Raw genomic sequence first — 20,607 nt, 5'->3', positions numbered from 1 at the left:
GAAGGAGGTGACTTGATTGAATTAGATTTAAATAAGCAAAATTGAAAGGCAAAATACTGCTAACGCTGGAAATCACGAAATTAAATCAAAACAGGAAAAATTAGCAAATCATTCTTAATTTACCCCCTGAATCTTCAAGTGACAGGTTCTATAAGGTTCTGGAATCATAAATAGTCAGGATAATAGTTTAACAGAGTTGTTAACTCTGAGGTTTGCAGCCTCACTATAGCCCCATCCTATGCACCCCCCCCCCTCCACTATTTCAGATGTGGTTTGCTTGCCTGACCATATAACTGATGTGGATTTGAGTCTGCATTCAAATGTAAATGTTTTTTTTAAGTCCTTCTGCCCCTCTTTGGAATTAAAGGTTTGCACCATGAAGTTTGATCATAACACAGATGTCACCACCTTTCTTCTTGCCTGAGGATTCCGTACAGTGCATACAATAAATGGAGAAATCCTCAGGCTGTATTACCAAGGTCAGGTGTGAGCCAAGTTTCAGTGAAACAAAAAACACAGCAGTCTCTGATCTCACCTTAAAACAGCAGCCTTGTTCTAAGCTTTTCAAGCATTTACTCGAGTGACTGATATGAGCAGGTGGTCTGGGAAGGGTGGCTTCCTTATTCTTCTTGCAGTTGTACACATTTCTTATGCATTACCCATTTCATATACCAACAGCCTTCTACCATTGGACACCCGTTGAACTTCTCAACTGACACGTGAGGAATTTGCTATCCAGGAAGCTTGGACTTGGTCTACCATTTTCCAAATATCTGCAGAATGACTTCCACCATTTGCACAATCCACAAAATACTGTCTCCTTGAAAGTTCAGATTCAACGAAATGCATTTAGCATCTCCCTGGAAGAGCGACATAGCAAATGATTTGAATAAATAATAATAAGTGTCCGGGGGGGGGGGGGGTGATTGGCAGTCACCGAGGTACGTTGTTGAGTAGAGTGACAGCCGCCGGGAAGAAGCTGTTCCTGGACCTGCTGGTTCGGCAATGGAGAGACCTGTAGCGCCTCCCGGATGGTAGGAGGGTAAACAGTCCATGGTTGGGGTGAGAGCAGTCCTTGGCGATGCTGAGCGCCCACCGCAGACAACGCTTGCTTTGGACAGACTCAATGGAGGGGAGAGTGGAACCGGTGATGCGTTGGGCAATTTTCACCACCCTCTGCAATGCCTTCCGGTCGGAGACAGAGCAGTGGCCATGCCATACTGTGATGCAGTTGGTAAGGATGCTCTCGATGGTGCAGTGGTAGAAGTTCACCAGGATCTGAGGAGACAGATGGACCTTCTTCAGTCTCAGGCAGTTGCAGGCAGCTCTATTTAGTCTCCACCAACGAATGTGCTAACCATGTAAAAGTGTGCCCCATGAAGGTGCACTGTCGGTGTAGTTTATTTTAACATCTTGGAAATAACTTGCCAGTACAGAATAAGAGTACATTCTGCATTGAAATGCTTGGAGGCAGGGTAACATTCAATTGTAACTACCGTTCAAGTTCGGCAGCACTATCCAAATTATTTGCATTCATTTTCAAATACTGATTCATCTTTACTCCAGTTAAAGTCTTTTGATTTATTGTTAGCCTGTCAGTCAATCTCGAGTAAAGTGAAATTCTTTAAATGCTACATTTATTTTACAGATATTGTAAAGTTCTAATGTATTATGACTTTTGTAAAATCTTCATAAAGACTGTAAGCTGTGGAGTATCATGTGAATATGTGCTTTCTTGCCATGAACAGTATGTTATTACATATATTAGGCATTATTACAGTGAGAGGCTTTTACCTATCATATTCTTCCACCATTTACTTTTAGCCATACATGTAACGAAGTGTATGTAATGATTACGATGATAAGTCAGGCCGTGCCTTTGAGGAACATAAAGCAAGCAAGAAGAAACTCTAGGGCCAAAGAAGGGTCGGAAATGTAATTGGTGAGTGTGATTAAAGACAATTCCAATACTTTTTATACCTTCATTGAAAGGAAGAAAGTAACCAGAGAGAAGGTAGGGAGATGATAGGGACACTCAAGGATAAAGGAGGATGTTGAGGATGTTGGTAAAGTACTAAATGAGTGTTTTCCATCTGTATTAACCAAGGAGAAAGGCAAGGTGGACAGTGAGAGCACTGTGGGGAATACTAATGTGCTAGGACAATTTGAGATCAAGATGGAGATAGTGTTGGGGCTCTTGAAGATTATTAAAGTGGAAAATTACCAGGGCCTGTGAGGATCTATCTCAGGTTATTGAGGGAGGCGAGAGAGAAGATAGCAGTGACCAGTGAGGCTTTAAAGAAGGTACAGGAGAGGTTTATGAGAATAATGCCTGGATTATAGGGTATTAGGAATAAGGAGGAGTTGGGACAAACTTGGCTTGTTTTTTCTGGACAGTCAAAGGTTGAGGAGAGACCTGATGAAAGTATAATAAATTATGTGAGGTGTACGTAGGGTAGACAGTCAGAACCTTTCCTCTGGGGTCAAAATAGCAAAGACTAAAGAGCATAGCTTTAAGGTCAGAGGAGCAATATTTGAAGGTGCAGAGTACGTTTGTTGCAGAGTGCTAGGTGCCTGGAACGCACTGCTAATAGTGGTGGTGGAGGCTGACATGTTAGCGGCATTTTAGAGGGTTTTGAACAGGACCGAAGTGCAGAGAATGGACTAATATGAAACACGTGCAGGGAAAGGAGATTAACTTGGCATGATCTTCGACATGAACATTGTGTGCTGATGGGCCCATTCCTGTGCTGTACTATTCTACATTCTATTAACATGATACTATATAAAACAAGAACAGTCTTCAGTTTATTTCACAGCCTACTATAAACAATGACAATATTTTATCATTAGTTATTATTGATTTCTGCATAACTTCAGTTAGACCGGGTCTATTTTTAGGATGATAAAATATTCTATCAGCATTAAAGTAAACATAAAAATCTTATGTAATGCTGATCACAGGCAGGCCTTGCAAGATTCATTCTCAATAAATATTTATCATGAGTCTTCAGTCTGTCCCATCAATGTAGTGTATTTATTTTTCACGATGAAATATATTTTAAGGGACATCAATGTGCATATCAGAATTTTGCAAAGGATAGCAATTTTTGATGCAACAGTGCAACAGATTGTAAATAATATTTTATTTTCATTCTCTTGTGACAGAAGATAATTCCATATTATTGAAGCAGATCAGATCTATGACAGAAATTGATGCAAGAAGTTTCAGACATCTTGCATCTGGTCGTTTCGAATGTCGCAGATGTTCAGCTGTTGAGCCATCGTAGTGTAAACCATAATGAACTCCTGGCATCTGTATGATCATTAATCTATAAATATCTGCACAAGCTTTGTTTGCAAGTAAAAACAGAAAGGATAACTGGCAGGGTGATGAAATCATATGCTTTGAAATACTTTTTTTGTGAAAATAATTTTACATGAAGAATATTTTTCTTTTTGCAAAGTGAGCTCTTTATTCTAAGCAGAAACTTTAATTCTATGCTGATTAGCGCAGAGGAATGAAAAAATAATGATTTGGATGAAGAATGAAATAAACCTTGTTTATACGCACAGACACAGGAAATTGTAATTGAAATGTCAGAGGTGATTTTTGAAGTTCAAAAAATAAATGGAAAGTAGAATGATTCCACCATTGCATTCAAGAAGACTACAATATGTTCATGGTCAGACTCACTTGAAATAAATAATTTAACTGGCACTTCTGATTTTTGATTTGCAGCGCACTGTTGCCAGTTTCTCAAATTCTTACCGATAATCAGAAAAGGTGTTAGCTTGGCTGCTTTCAGTTTGAGGCAAACATTTGTTCTCCATGCTATACCGGGACACTAACATATATTAACCCTACCCATATATTAGGAATGTGATTGATCTAACAAGGTTCCAGTTTCCTTCGGAGAGGAACGCAGCCACTTATTTTAAGGATCACTAAGCCCGTCCTACATTGCAGGATGAATTTCAAAAAATTGTGATAAAGTTGTTGAAAACGTAAATGATATTGCAGAATAGTAATATTGATTTTTTGCTTCATTGTGGTAATTTACCAAAGTCAGGTCATGCTTCTTTCTTGAAAGATGATAGATTTAATTACATGAATACTTCTAATACTTTAAAAAATTAATTTTACAAGTAATTAATTATGTTGCCTAATGATTTATGCAGAGAGCGAGCTGTTATCTTTATTTCAGCCAGTCGTTTACCCAGAGCAAGGGAATCAAGAACCAGATGACATAGGTTTAAGTTGAGAGGGTGAAAGATAGGTACCTGAGGGGAAAGTTTTTTTTTAACATAATGAGTGGTAGGTATATAGAAGAAGTTGTCAGAGGGGGCAGTTGCAGCAGGTATTATCACAATATTTAAGAAGCATTTTGACAGGTACATGGATAGGAAAGGTTTGGAAGGATATGGGTCAAACAAAGGCAGGTGGGACTAGTGTAGATGGGGCATGTTGGTTGGCGTGGGCAAATTGGACTGAAGGATTTGTTTCCACGCTGTATGATTAAACCAAAGAAAATATTCAAAAAGGGAAACAAAATTCACTTAATAGAAGATTTAAATGATAGAAATTATTTTTAAAAATCATTGAGATGAAACAATGAAAACATTGTTAGCAACAAGGTAATAGGAATGAGGGCTTGTTCAAAAGTCAGTATGATTAATGTGCAGCACATCTAGGCTCTGCACCTTGCTTGAGTGCTGAGTCGAAGGGCAGTGGAGGAAATCAGGCTCACTGGTATCAGACCACCAGCTTATCCCTGATTTCCCAGCTGCAACATGCAGGTGTGGAAGTCATCATAAAATCATGTAATTGGGGCAGAATTAGGCCATTTGGCCCATCAATCTACTCTGCCATTCAATCATGGTTGATCTATCACTCCCTCCTAACCCCAATCTCCTGCCTTCTCCCCATAACCTCTGCCACTCCTACTAATCAAGAATCTATCTATCTTTGCCTCTTAAAAATATCCACTGACTTGCCCTCTGCAGCCTTGTGTGGCAAAGAATTCCACAGATTCACCACCCTCTGACTAAATAAATTCCTCCTCTTCTCCTTCTTAAAAAGAACGTCCTTTAATTCTTAGGCTATGACCTTTAGTCCTAGACTATTCCACTAGTGGAAACATCCTCTCTACATCCACTCTATCCAAATCTTTCACTGTTCGGTAAGTTTCAATGAGATCCCCCTCCTCATTCTTTGAAACTCCAGTGAATACAGGCCCAGTGCTGTCAAACGCTCATCATTTGTTAACCTACTCATTCCTGGGGTCATTCTTGTAAACCTCGTCTGGACCCTCTCCAGCGCCAAGACATCCATCCTCAGATATGGTGCCCAAAATAGCTCACAATATTCCAAATGCAGCCTTACCCAGCGCCTTATAATGCCTGGTTTTGTATACAAGCCCTCTTGATATAAATGCTAGAATTGTGTTTGCTGGGCAGAAAGAAGAGCCAATCACTGCACTGCAGCTTGCTCTCTATTGAATCGTGGGCTAAAATGCAATATAATCTAGAATGAATATCCAGACTGGCAACACTAATGCTACAATATATACATTTAACTCTATCAACTGGGATGAATGTCAAAGCATCCACTTTTAATACTGTTACTCGGTTATAAGATATATTATGCCATGTTTCATCGTGAAACTATTATCATTGTGATATTCAGGTTCTTCTTTTCTCGGCAGGTTATTTTTCCTATGATTTGTTCCCTTTGCTGTGACTAGTCTTTTACAAGAATACAAGTCTGAATCTTGCATTATAGGTCAATGCAGAGTGGGATTTCCTGTCTTTTACCCATAAATGAGTAAAATCAACCATCACCATGAAAATGGTATAGCTATGAATGCAATGAATTATGAACTAAATATTTAAAGGGTATGACACTACGAATTACTGAGGTCTGATGTGACTATAGAAGGTATGATTACTAAGTATGTGGATGACATGAAAGCTCATGGCGTTCCGAATATTAAGGAGGCTTGTCCAAGGCTGTAGCAATATATATGTAAGTCAGATGGAAATTTGGGAGCAGTGGCCGATGGAATTTAATCCCAACAAGTGTTGGAAGATGTATTTTGTGAAGCTAAATAGGGGTAGGACATATTTAGTAAATTATATAACACTGGAGAATACTGATGAACGGAGAGGCTGAGGGGTCAAATACCACAGTTCCCTGAGACGGGTATGGAGCACAGGTCAGGGCATACAATAAAATAATTAGGATATTGTGTTTCAACTTTACAAAAGTTGACCAAACTTGGAGTACAGTCTGCAGTTCTGTTTGAGTCACACAGGGAAGGAGGAGGTAATGCTGGGAAAAGCACAGAAGAGATTCACCAGGATGTTACCTCATTTGGAGGACTTTAGTTATGAGTAGAGATTGGACAATTTGGGTTTGTTTTCCCTGGAGTAAAGGAGGCTGAGTGGTGACCCAATAGATCTATATGTAATTGTAAGAGGCATAGATTGGTTAGATAGAATATTTTTCCTATGGTATTATTGGGACACAGCTACCAGCCTTGGAGGGCATCTACCACACATGGTGCCTCAGGAAGGCCGTCAGCATCCATAAAGACACCTCACACCCTTGTAACGGACTGTTCGGACTACCCTCCGGCAGACGTTACAAGGCCTTCTACGCCCGAACCTCCAGACTCAGAAACAGCTTTATTCCCAGAGCTATAGCGGCTCTGAAACGGCCCTGCAGAGTGCCCCCCCATCCCCTCTGGACTGTCTCCCTCGGATGGTCACGTCACACATCTTATTTATTTATTTTACTTTTCTTTTACATCGGTTGGAAGCTGCATACTAAATCTCGTTGCACTGATGTGCAATGACAATAAAATATATTATTATTATGGATATTGAAAAGAAAATGTAAGATTAGAGGAAGGACTTTATAATGGGATAGAATTTGTACACAGAAATTTTACCCTGATTTTAAACCAAGATATTGCTTGTACAACAATGTGCAAGTGTGCACTCCAGTTTTGCATACATGCAAATTACAACAAAACACAAAGTGCTGGAGGAATTCAGCAGGTCGGACAGCGTCTGACATGGAATAGACAAATGACGTTCCCAGATCAGGATCCTTCTTTAGACAAATTAGAATCAGGATAGGCCATCAGTCTCTCCTTCAGCCTCTCTGCCTTTCAATAAAATGATGGCTGATCTGATTGTAACTTCAACTCACCATTCCTGTTACCCATTTTAATATCTGACCCCCTTACATATCAAGGTTATATCTCCCTCTGCCTTAAACATACTCAAATATTCTGTTTCAACTGATCTTTGAAATTTGTGTCTTTCACTGATTCCACTGATCTTTGAACAAGGACAAATACCATCATCTGAAAGAAATTATTTTGTCCCTTTTCTGTTCACAATCTTCACAATAGCCAGAAACATTTGGTATATTTTAGTTCTGTCTCTGATTAGAATTGTGGGTTCAACCATCAACTGAAAGATTTGTAGACATAATTTGCAGCGCAGGAATTACTGCACTATGGGAATTGCTGTCTATTATAAAACTTCCCTTCCAAGCAGTCATAAAGGAGACTTTGGCAATTTTCCTGAACAGTGCTTCTTTCTCAATCAATATCACAGGACGAATTATCTCCTCATTATCTAATTGCTGTCGATGGAAATGTTTTTTAGGGCAAAACAACAATAAATAGATGATAAATTATCAAAATAACTTGGATGATTCATTTATGAATTATCGTTGAATCAAAAACGAAACTACATAAAGCAACCATAGTTGTACAAGGCCGGTATTGTTTCAATGCTGATATAGAGTTGTGCACAGTTATATAAAAACTGATGGTAGAAGGGAAAAAGCTATTCTACTACCGAAAGGTAAGTGTTCTCAGGCTCCTGTACCTTCTTCCTGATGGCAGCAGCAAGAAGAGTGTGTGGCCAATGTGGTGTGTGCCTTTTATCATGTCACTCGCCTTCTTGAGGCAACATTTCCTGTAGATCACTTCAATACTGGGGAGGTCAGTACCTGGGCAATGTCGAACATTTCAGGCTCCTTCATGCCTGAAACTTCTAATTTCTAAAACAGGCCATGATGCAACCAACCAGCATGCTTTCTAGGTAGACCCAAAATGCTATTTTTTTTTGCCTGTATTTTGTGTCTACCTTCAATTTAAACAACCATCTGCAATTCTTTCTGACAGCATGCTCTCTAGTATACGTTCAGTGTAGTTGGTATAGGCATAGAGTAGAGGGATAGGGGTCCTTTACAGACAAGTGGGATAAGTGTAGAGGAGCCACATTGGTCGGTGGGCAATTTGGACCAAAGAGCCTGTTTCCACACTGTGTGACTCTGACTATGACTCTCTGACTGCCGTTTGTGAAGTAAAACCAAGATAGGACTTTCACAATGAATAGTTGGGACCTGGTCAGTGTTGTTGAACAGAACCCAGGAGTAAAAGTACACAGTTCCCTGAAAATGATTCGCTGGAGGAGAGGGTGCTAAGAAAAAGGCTTTTCATAGTCAGGGCATTGAGTAAAGAAGTTAGGACGCTGTTGTATGATACATTGGTGAGGTTGCACTTGGAATATTGTGTTCAGTTTTTGTCACCTGGCTATAGGAAAGATGCTATTAAACTGGAAAGAGTGGAGAAACAATAGATGAGCATCTCACCAGGACTCAATTACTCCCTGAGTTCTAGAGGTTGGTCAGGCTAGGACTTTAATCCTTGGTTCACAGAGGACTGTGGGAATGACCTTACAGAGGTACATAAACTCATTAGGTTTACAGGTAAATTGAATGCACAGAGTATTTTCCCCAGGATCAAGAAATCAAGAACTGGAGGGCAAAGGTTTAAGGTGAGAAGGGAAAGATTTAATAGGAACCTTAAAATGTTTTACACATGTGGGCATGTGGAACGAGCTGTCAGAGGCAGGAGTTGAGTCAGGTTCAATGACAAAATTTCAACTACATTTGGATAGGTACATGGATAGGGAACGTTCAGAGGGATAGGGCCAAACATGGGAAAATGGGACTTGCGTAGATGGGACACCTTGGTCAGCATGAACGAGTTGGACCAAAATAGCCTGTTTCCATGATGTATGACTCTATGACTGTATAACTCTATAGCTTCCCATTTAGCTTTGAGTCGACAAGCCAAGAAACCTAGCTGAAAGCAGCAGGGCCTTTGACTCAGCACAAGGTCTGATGTGAAATAGGATCTAAACATAGAATCCCACACTAGATTTAGCCCACTATATCTACTGGGGAAAAAACAGATTCAGGGGATATGTGTGCAAATCTGGGATTAATTTCAGATTATGTGGTTTAATGCCAGTGTCCATTGAAGATCCGTCTGCCATAGTCATTAATATTTGGCCCAATGGATTAATATGGGTTAGAGGTTTGGTGAAAGGATAGAATCCAGATATTTGGAATAAATCACTCATTATTCACTTTCATATTGGCAGGTTTCACTGTTAAGATCCCACATGGATGTATTTGGGTATTAGTTATCTGCAATCTATATTAATTATTTCAATAAAAGAGCTGCATGTACAGTGGCTTGCAAAAGTATTCATACCCCTTGAACGTTTCCACATTTTGTCACGTTACAACCACAAACGTAAATGTATTTTATTGGGATTTAATGTGATAGACCAACACAAAGTGGTGCATAATTGTGAAGTGGAAGGAAAATGATACATAGTTTTCAAATTTTTTTACAAATAAAAAACTGAAAAGTGAGGCGTGCAAAAGTATTCAGCCCCCTTTACTCTGAACCCCTGAATAAAATCCAGTGCAACCAATTGCCTTCAGAAGTCACCTAATTAGTAAATAGAGTCCACTTGTGTGTAATCTAATCTCAGTATAAATACAGCTGTTCTGTGAAGGCCTCAGAGGTTTGTTAGAGAACATTAGTGAACAAACAGCATCATGAAGCCCAAGGAACACACCAGACAGGTCAGGGATAAAGTTGTGGAGAAGTTTAAAGCAGGGTTAGGTTATAAAAAAATATCCCAAGCTTTGAACATCTCACGGAGCACTGTTCAATCCATCATCCGAAAATGGAAAGAGTATGGCACAACTGCAAACCTACCAAGACATGGCCGTCCACCTAAACTGACAGGCCGGGCAAGGAGAGCATTAATCAGAGAAGCAGCCAAGAGGCCCATGGTAACTCTGGAGCAGCTGCAGAGATCCACAGCTCAGGTGGGAGAATCTGTCCACAGGACAACTATTAGTCGTGCACTCCATAAATCGGGCCTTTATGGAAGAGTGGCAAGAAGAAAGCCATTGTTGAAAAAAAGCCATAAGAAGTCCCGTTTGCAGTTTGCCACAAGCCATGTGGGGGACACAGCAAAAATGTGGAGGAAGGTGCTCTAGTCAGATGGGACCAAAATTGAAGTTTTTGGCCTAAATGCAAAACGCTATGAGTGGCGGAAAACTAACACTGCACATCACCCTGAACACACCATCCCCACTGTGAAACATGGTGGTGGCAGCAACATGCTGTGGGGATGCTTTTCTTCAGCAGGGACAGGGAAGCTGGTCAGAGTTGATGGGAAGATGGATGGAGCCAAATACAGGGCAATCTTGGAAGAAAACCTGTTAGATTCTGCAAAAGACTTGAGACTGGGGCGGAGGTTCACCTTCCAGCAGGACAACGACCCTAAACATACAGCCAGAGCTACAATGGAATGGTTTAGATCAAAGCATATTCATGTGCTAAAATGGCCCAGTCAAAGTCCAGACCTAAATCCAATTGAGAATCTCTGGCAAGACTTGAAAATTGCTGTTAACAGACGCTCTCCATCCAATCTGACTGAGCTATTTTGCAAAGAAGAATGGGCAAAAATTTCAGTCTCTAGATGTGCAAAGCTGGTAGAGACATACCCCAAAAGACTTGCAGCTGTAATTGCAGCGAAAGGTGGTTCTACAAAGTATTGACTCAGGGGGGCTGAATACTTTTGCACGCCACACTTTTCAGTTTTTTATTTGTAAAAAATTTGAAAACCATGTATCATTTTCTTTCCACTTCACAATTATGCACCACTTTGTGTTGGTCTATCACATAAAATCCCAATAAAATACATTTACGTTTGTGGTTGTAACGTGATAAAATGTGGAAAAGTTCAAGGGGTATGAAAACTTTTGCAAGCCACTGTATCATAACCAAGGATGCTGCTAATAAAAAGTGAGACATAAAGGTGAATTAAAGTGTTTGAAAAATTATATCAACAGGTTGTGATTGTGCAAGAAGGCAGAAAATATGGGGAACTATGAGATTGTGTATGTTAATAAGAAGAACTGAACATTTTCAAAGATAGCAATTAGGAAAGACTATTTGTATGTGTCAACCTTTATTGCAAAGCGATAGAGGTATTTAAATAAAATAATTTCTGCAATTGTACATATGGTTGTGGTGAGACACACCTTGAGTATGAACCCAATTTTGATCTTCATAGGCGGGGAAGAATGTATGTGGTTTGTAGATACTATAGTAGCAATTACACAATTTAATTTTGGTAATTTTCACATTGACAACTGCATTGGGGCTACCTCCTGCACCCATGCAGAACTCACTGACCATCCATTTCACCACCAATTTCCATCCGGCACTCAAATTCACCTGGACCATATCCAAAATCTCCCTACCGTTCCTTGATCTCACCATCTCCATCGCAGGTAACAGACTACTGACTGACATCTACTACAAACCACTGACTCCCACAGTTATCTTGATTACACTTCTTCCCACCCTACTCCCTGTAAGGACTCCCAATTCCTTCGTCTATGCCACATTTGGCAAGTAAGGTAAAAGTAAATCCGAAGGGTTTCTACCGCTATATTAATAGCAAAAGGATAACGAGGGATAAAATTGGTCCATTAGAGAGTCAGAGTGGCCAACTATCTGCAGAGCCAAAAGAGATGGGGGAGATATTGAACAGTTTCTTTTCTTCGGTATTCACCAAGGAGAAGGATATTGAATTATGTGAGGTAAGGGAAACAAGTAGAGTAGCTATGGAAACTATGAGGATCAAAGAAGAGGAAGTACTGACACTTTTGAGAAATATAAAAGTGGATAAGTCTCCAGGTCCGGACAGGATATTCCCTAGGACATTGAGGGAAGTTAGTGTAGAAATAGCAGGGGCTATGGCAGAAATATTTCAAATGTCATTAGAAACGGGAATAGTGCCGGAGGATTGGCGTACTGCGCATGTTGTTCCATTGTTTAAAAAGGAGTCTAAGAGTAAACCTAGCAATTATAGACCTGTTAGTTTGACGTCAGTGGTGGGCAAATTAATGGAAAGAATACTTAGAGATAATATATATAAGCATCTGGATAAACAGGGTCTGATTAGGAACAGTCAACATGGATTTGTGCCTGGAAGGTCATGTTTAACTAATCTTCTTGAATTTTTTGAAGATGTTACTCGGGAAATTGATGAGGGTAAAGCAGTGGATGTTGTGTATATGGACTTCAGTAAGGCCTTTGACAAGGTTCCTCATAGAAGGTTGGTTAAGAAGGTTCAATGGTTGGGTATTAATGGTGGAGTAGCAAGATGGATTCAACAGTGGCTGAATGGGAGATGCCAGAGAGTAATGGTGGATGGTTGTTTGTCAGGTTGGAGGCCAGTGACGAGTGGGGTGCCACAGGGATCTGTGTTGGGTCCACTGTTGTTTGTCATGTACATCAATGATCTGGACGATGGTGTGGTAAATTGGATTAGTAAGTATGCAGATGATACTAAGATAGGTGGGGTTGCGGGTAATGAAGTAGAGTTTCAAAGTCTACAGAGAGATTTATGCCAGTTGGAAGAGTGGGCTGAAAGATGGCAGATGGAGTTTAATGCTGATAAGTGTGAGGTGCTACATCTTGGCAGGACAAATCAAAATAGGACGTACATGGTAAATGGTAGGGAATTGAAGAATGTAGGTGAACAGAGGGATTTGGGAATAACTGTGCACAGTTCCCTGAAAGTGGAATCTCATGTAGATAGGGTGGTAAAGAAAGCTTTTGGTGTGCTGGCCTTTATAAATCAGAGCATTGAGTATAGAAGTTGGGATGTAATGTTAAAATTGTACAAGGCATTGGTGAGGCCAATTCTGGAGTATGGTGTACAATTTTGGTCGCCTAATTATAGGAAGGATGTCAACAAAATAGAGAGAGTACAGAGGAGATTTACTAGAATGTTGCCTGGGTTTCAGCAACTAAGTTACAGAGAAAGGTTGAACAAGTTAGGGCTTTATTCTTTGGAGCGCAGAAGGTTAAGGGGGGACTTGATAGAGGTTTTTAAAATGATGAGAGGGATAGACAGAGTTGACGTGGAAAAGCTTTTCCCACTGAGAGCAGGGAAGATTCAAACAAGGGGACATGACTTGAGAATTAAGGGACTGAAGTTTAGGGGTAACATGAGGGGGAACTTCTTTACTCAGAGAGTGGTAGCTGTGTGGAATGAGCTTCCAGTGAAGGTGGTGGAGGCAGGTTCGTTTTTATCATTTAAAAATAAATTGGATAGTTATATGGATGGGAAAGGAATGGAGGGTTGTGGTCTGAGCGCAGGTATATGGGACTAGGGGAGATTATGTGTTCGGCACGGACTAGAAGGGTCGAGATGGCCTGTTTCCGTGCTGTAATTGTTATATGGTTATATGGTTAGGGCGTCGGAGATGTCCTCATTCTTCAGGAAACGTGGGTTCCCCTCTTCTATTATAGATGAGGCTTTCACTAATGTCTCCTCTATATCCCGCAGCTCCGCTCTTACTCCCCATCCCCCTACTCGTAACAAGGACAGAGTCCCCCTTGTCCTCACTTTCCACCCCATCAGCCGACGCATACAAAATATAATCCTCCAACACTTTCGCCACCTCCAGCGAGATCTACCACTGGCCACATCTTCCCATCTCCTCACCTTTCTGCTTTCCATAGAGACCTTTCCCTCTGTAACTCCCTGGTCAATTCGTCCCTTCCCACCCAGGCCACCTGCTCCCCTGGTACTTTCCCCTGCAACCACAGGAAATACCACACTTGTCGCTTTACCTCCCCCCTCGACTCCATCCAAGGACCCAAACAGTCTTTCCAGGTGAGGCAGAGGTTCACCTGCACCTCCTCCAACCTCCTCTACTGCATCCACTGTCATAGGTGTCACTTTCCCTACATCGGCGAGACCAAGCGCAGGCTCGCTGACCGCTTCGCTGAACACCTCCGCTCAGTCCGTACTGGTCAACCTGATCTCCCAGTTGCCCAGCATTTCAACTCTCCCTGCCATTCTGAATCTGACCTTTCTGTCCTCGGCCTCCTCCATTGCCAGAGTGAGGCCCAGTGTAAATTGGAGGGATAACACCTCATATTTCGCTTGGGTAGTTTACACCCCAGCGGTATGAACATTGACTTCTCGAATTTCAGGTAGTCCTTGCTTTCTCCCTCCTTCCCCTCCCCCTTCCCAGCTCTCCAACTTAGCCTAATGTCTCCACCTCTTCTTTTCTTTTTCCCACCCCACCCCGACATCAGTCTGAAGAAGGTTCTAGACCCGAAATGTCGCCTACTCCTTTTCTCCATAGATGCTGCCTCAACTGCTGAGTTTCTCATCGAGAGAATCTATCGCAGTTGCTGCCTCAAAAAGGCTGCCAGCATCATCAAGGACCCACACCATCCTGGCCACTCACTCATCTCCCCGCTGCCTTCAGGTAGAAGGTACAGGAGCCTGAAATCTGCAACACCCAGGTTCAGGAATAGCTGCTTCCCCACAGCCATCAAGCTATTAAACTCAACTCAAACAAAACTCTGATCATTGATAGCCCATTGCACGTTATTTGTTTATTTATGTGTGTGTATATGTATATTCATTGGTATACGGTCACACTGATCAATTCTGTTCTGTATTTATTTATGCTTACTATATTCTGTTGTGCTGAAGCAAAGCAAGAATTTCATTGTCCTATCTGGGACACATGACAATAAACTCTCTTGAATCTTGAATCTCTTGAATCTTCTCCAGCATTTTTTGTCTACCTTTAATTTTGGAACTTGTTTTGTCTAGAGTTGGTAATCAAAATTTGTCTACGTTCAATTTGTATTCAGAAGAATGAAGTGTGATCTTATTGTAATACATAGGATTGCAAAAGTACTTGGTGAGAGATTGTCCCCTGTGGTTGGGCAAACTGTCTGCAGAAATTTGCCATAGAAATATTGAGGTTCCTATCCTCTGCCAATCCCACTCAATCCCTCGCATGACCAGAAGTTAAAATCCAGCCAGGATCAATCATGAACGGGTGATTGATTGTCAGCGTGGACATGGACCGAAGGGCCAATTTCAATGCAGTATCACTCAATTAAACTAAACCAAACTGTACTAAATGAAACTGAACTAAACTAAACAAAACTAAAACACTGAGAGAAAGGAAATGGGAAATACACAAATGAGAAAAGATAACAGATAGAGAAAGATATGTTTAAGATTTGGATAAGCACTTTCTGTCAGACTTATTGTAAAGATACAAAAAGACATTGGTCACTTTGAGACTGAGATGAATATCTATAGTCTATACTGTGACGGCACAGGCAGAGCGAACCCTTGGTTCTGGAGGGAGGAGTTAAGTGTCGGTGTGGGAGGCGTAGGTCACGGGGTTTATCCTTGGGGGGTATTTAATGTCGGGCAACGCCCGTGCCCAGAGAGGAATATGGAGCAGCACTGTTAACCTATTAAATACCATTTGATCACGCAACTTTGTGTCCTGTTTAATTCTTTGCGAGTCCCCGCTACAATACAATTGTTTATCTCGAGCCGTGGATGCTCTTGTCTTGAATAAGTTCATGGCTATTGATAGATTTTTGGACTGCGCAATTAAGTGTCGTGGATTATCTGTCTATTCATGAAAGGTATAGCCTTCTTCTTCTTGCGTATGGCGTGCACAGCCTAAAGTTGTAGGACCATTTGTTCTATTTGATCTTATTTGATTGTGCACGCCGGGTTGATTGTATTCGTCGAAACAGGGCGGACCACGTGAAGGTTGCAATCTTCCACCCAAAAGGTACAGTCAATATTCATTCTCAAGAAGTTTGAATGTAGTTCATTTAACAATTTAACAGAAAATGAGTACCAGTGGTGTGTAAATTCTTGTCTCATAATATAATCTTTGATGAATTTCATTATTCTGCTCCCAGTGCATATCAAACATTCTTGACTTGACTTAAATTCTGATGCTCAGAACTGTACATAGTTTCCCAGGTGTGTGTGTGGTTGCAGTATAACTTCCATCCATTTTTTTTCTTGTTCTCCAGTGATTGCATTTGCTCACAACGTTTATACCTGAAATATCACCTACACATTTCCCCAGAGATGCTGCCTGACCCACTGAGTTATTCTGGCTTTTTGTGTCTGTCTTCAGTTTAAACAAGCATCTTCAGATCCTCCCTACATGATTTACCTGGATTCTGCTTCCCTCAATGAACACAGTAAATGGCCACAGAATATTATAGCAGAGGTTAATGACGAAAAGTGTGATGCTGTCCATTAGCAAAATAGTTTATGCAATGGTACAAAATATTTGACAGTGCCCAGTAATGAATCAGATGGAAGAATTTAATGTATTTTTTTCTCTGTTAGTTTTCTCCTTTAACCCAAATGGAGAATATCACATTGATTGATGTGCATCAGCATGGTATAGTAAATTATTTGAAGGAAATGAATCAAATGTAGGCATCCCAATCTTTACTGATTTGGTGTGTACAACGCTTCGAATATTTTTTAGGGTATCCCACATCTAAACCAATGTACATCTATGGTTGTGAATTACAAAGGTTAATTGTGGTGCCTGCCACATGAGAGATTTAAGTGCAAGGAAAATGAAGACCTATACATACTGTTGAGATAAATGTGCCAAGACCGTGGACAACCTTCATTGACAATCAAATGGCATAAACAATCTGGGAAACACTTAAAACACTACTCAATTTAAGTTATCAGAAATATCTGCATATATTAGTGAATTGAAAGTGAGAGCCCACTCTGTTAATAGTACCGTCAAACATAAAATAATGAGTGCCTAATGAGCCTAAACTTGTGATGTGATGTTGATTTAAAAGTAAACATTATGGCAATTTCAGGAATTGCCCTCACAGTTTCTGCATAATTCACGTTCAAGACAGGCATGCTACACGTGACATAACTTGTAGAAGCAATAAAGATAGATATAAATGCTTGTCACAATGCTTGTTTACTATACTATGTATATTAATCTGGTTAAAACCCCTAGTTGTCACAGAATTAGTGGCATTCAAATATCTCAACAATCATCAAACACTAGTTTATGATTGAGGATTTGTTTTGTTTTTCTAACATGGACAGAAAATTAATTTAAAAATTATTTTAATTTTAAATAAAACTGAATATGCTTGAAATATTCAGCAGGTCCGGCAACATCCGTGGAGAACTTTCATCAGCACTACAACTTCTAGAAATCAAATATGTTTTAAGTTGCAGAGAAGGGGAAATGTCTGTGATGAAGACCAGGAAAGATTTCATGACGCAAGCCGAAGTTGATGACGGCTGGTAAACTTCAGCTGATTCATCTGCAGGAGATGAATGAGATGAATTAGGACAAAGGTGAGTGAAAGATAGAAAAAACAATGCTGCAACTGGGAGTTGAAAATGTTGAAACAATGAAACTGCAGATGCTGGTTTATACCGAAGACCTACACAAAATGCTGGAGTAACTCAGCAGGCAGCATCTCTGGAGAAAAAAATAATGTTGTTGGTTATCTGAAACTATTGAATTCAATGTTGATTCACTGAGTGCTGTAACATGGCTACTCAGAAGATGAGATGCCATCCCACAAGTTTGCACTGGGTCTTATTGGAGCAACCTAAGAGGGTAAGGTCAGAGAGGTCAGAGTGGGAATGGGATGAAGAGTCAAAGTAATACGCAACTGGAGGCTCAAGGGCATGCTTATCAACTGAGTGGGTGATCTGTAAGTAGGTCATGTAATCTGCATTTGATTTCTCCAATGAAGACAAGTACATATTGTAAAATTTAGAGATACAAAATTGGAAGAATCTGGAAATGAAAAGCAAATAGGGCATTTGTTGCATTTCTCACTGTCACATGGGAAATTGCATTGAGAAAGGGTGGATATTGGTGAGAGGAACAAAAGTGAGAGCAAAACTACAGGAAATAGAGTGAATACAATTGAGATCCCCATCAACCATGATGGAGATGCCGTGACTAGTGGGGTACCGCAAGGCTCAGTGCTGGGACCCCAGCTATTTACAATATATATTAATGATTTGGACGAGGGAATTGAATGCAACATCTCCAAGTTTGCAGATGACACAAAGCTGGGGGGCAGTGTTAGCTGTGAGGAGGATGCTAGGAGGCTGCCAGGTGACTTGGATAGGTTGTGTGAGTGGGCAAATGCATGGCAGATGCAGTATAATGTGGATAAATGTGAGGTTATCCACTTTGGTGGCAAGAACAGGAAAGTAGACTATTATCTGAATGGTGGCCGATTAGGAAAAGGGGAGATGTAACGAGACCTGGGTGTCATGGTACACCAGTCATTGAAAGTAGGCATGCAGGTGCAGCAGGCAGTGAAGAAAGTGAATGGTATGTTAGCATTCATAGCAAAAGGATTTTAGTACAGGAGCAGGGAGGTTCTACTGCAGTTGTACAGGGCCTTGGTGAGACCACACCTGGAGTATTGTGTGCAGTTTTGGTCTCCTAATCTGAGGAAAGACATTCTTGCCATAGAGGGAGTACATAGAAGGTTCACCAGACTGATTCCTGGGATGGCAGGACTTTCATATGAAGAAAGACTGGATAGATTCGGCTTGTGCTCGCTAGAATTTAGAAGATTGAGGGTGGGTCTTATAGAAACTTACAAAATTCTTAAGGGGTTGGACAGGCAAGATGCAGGAAGATTGTTCCCGATGTTGGGGAAGTCCAGAACAAGGGGTCACAGTTTAAGGATAAGGGGGAAGTCTTTTAGGACCGAGATGAGAAAAACATTTTTCACACAGGGAAATTTAAGTGAATCTGTGGAATTCTCTGCCACAGAAGGTAGTTGAGGCCAGTTCATTGGCTATATTTAAGAGGGAGTTAGATGTGGCCTTTGTGGCTAAAGGGATCAGAGGGTATGGAGAGAAGGCAGGTACAGGATACTGGGTTGGATGATCAGCCATGATCATATTGAATGGCGGTGCAGGCTCGAAGGGCCAAATGGCCTACTGCTGCACCTATTTTCTATGTTTCTGTTAGGTATGTGATAATTAGCATATGTAATTAGTGTCTGGTGATGTCTGGTGATGTCTGGTGATGTCTGGTGATGTCTGGTGATGTCTGGTGCAAGTATGCATGTGCACGGGGAGACTCAAGGTGGCGTCCTGCATAAAAGAAGCTTGCATGATTAGCCCCGTGTCCGAGCCTTATTTCAAGTCTGTTCAAAGCACCCAAATACACAACAATTGGCGACGAGGATAAAAGAACGAAGATAAGAACAAGGCCAGCAAGAAGAATTGAAAACAAGTTTAAAAATAGTAGTATTTGGAAACAAGTTGGAAACAGCACCAAGCCAAAAGGTTTTGAATTGGCGCCAAAAAGAAAAAAAAAGGGGAACGGGAAGCAATAGCTCAGGGAAGAGTGAAGGAAAACAAGCAGGGCAGTAAGGCTCACCGAGCACAGGTAGGAGCGACGGTGTCAGCTTACCTGGAACGTTTCAGGGCCAGACATTGGGTGAGGGCTTCATGCCGTGTAGGCCACAGACAGGTCCAGAGAGCCACCGACAGAAGCTGAGTCTTCAGCCCAACCGGGAACAGTCAGCACAGTCGGGGGAAGAGAGTGGAGAAAGCCGACCACGAGAGAGGCACAGTCCTGACGCTTGGAGCAGCGGGGACCAGCAGCAGAAATTAGTAGCGACTCACCTTCCGCAGGGTGTCCACGGGAGCCGAGCAGCGGGTCCAGTAGCAGCCGGGAGGGCTGTGGAGCCAGCGGAGGCAACAGTAACGGCTGTGCCAGCTAAAGCAGCAGTGGAGGTCCGGTGAGGCCGTCAGCAGAAGTACTGGTGGGGACACCTCGAGGGGTGGAGGAGGCACCAGTCCACAGGCCGCAAGCTGGAGCAGTGAAAGCCTTCATAATAAAAATCCTCTGTGAATGTAATAGATTGTCACAGTAAAAGCAGGACTGTTTGGATTTAATGTATGGGTCACTGTTAACAATAATTTAAGTAAATCTGTGTGCCTAGAAGGAATAGGAATATAAAAGGGTTAGTTAATAGTATAAATCTATTATTATAAGATTAAGTAAGAGACAGTGATTGTTGCTAAAGCTAATTAATACAGTGTAACTGTTATCCTGGAAAAGTCAGTGTTTTGTCTGTACAGGAGATATGTGTTTTATTATCTTGAGGTAATCAGTGTTAGCACCTGAAAAGTGCACCTGGATAGCAACAGATACCATGGCTACTACAGTGTATGGGAATGTGCCCCTGTTTGATCCAGATCAAAACTTTAATGAATGGACTGAAGTGTTCGAGGCTTGGTTCAGTTCAAGTGATGTCACTACGGCAGAGAAGAAATGAGCAATTTTCCTCACAGGCTTAGGAA

Source organism: Amblyraja radiata, chromosome 12, assembly GCF_010909765.2.
Source record: "Amblyraja radiata isolate CabotCenter1 chromosome 12, sAmbRad1.1.pri, whole genome shotgun sequence".
NCBI classification, from domain to species: Eukaryota; Metazoa; Chordata; class Chondrichthyes; order Rajiformes; family Rajidae; genus Amblyraja; species Amblyraja radiata.
This window is presented reverse-complemented; position numbering follows the sequence as displayed.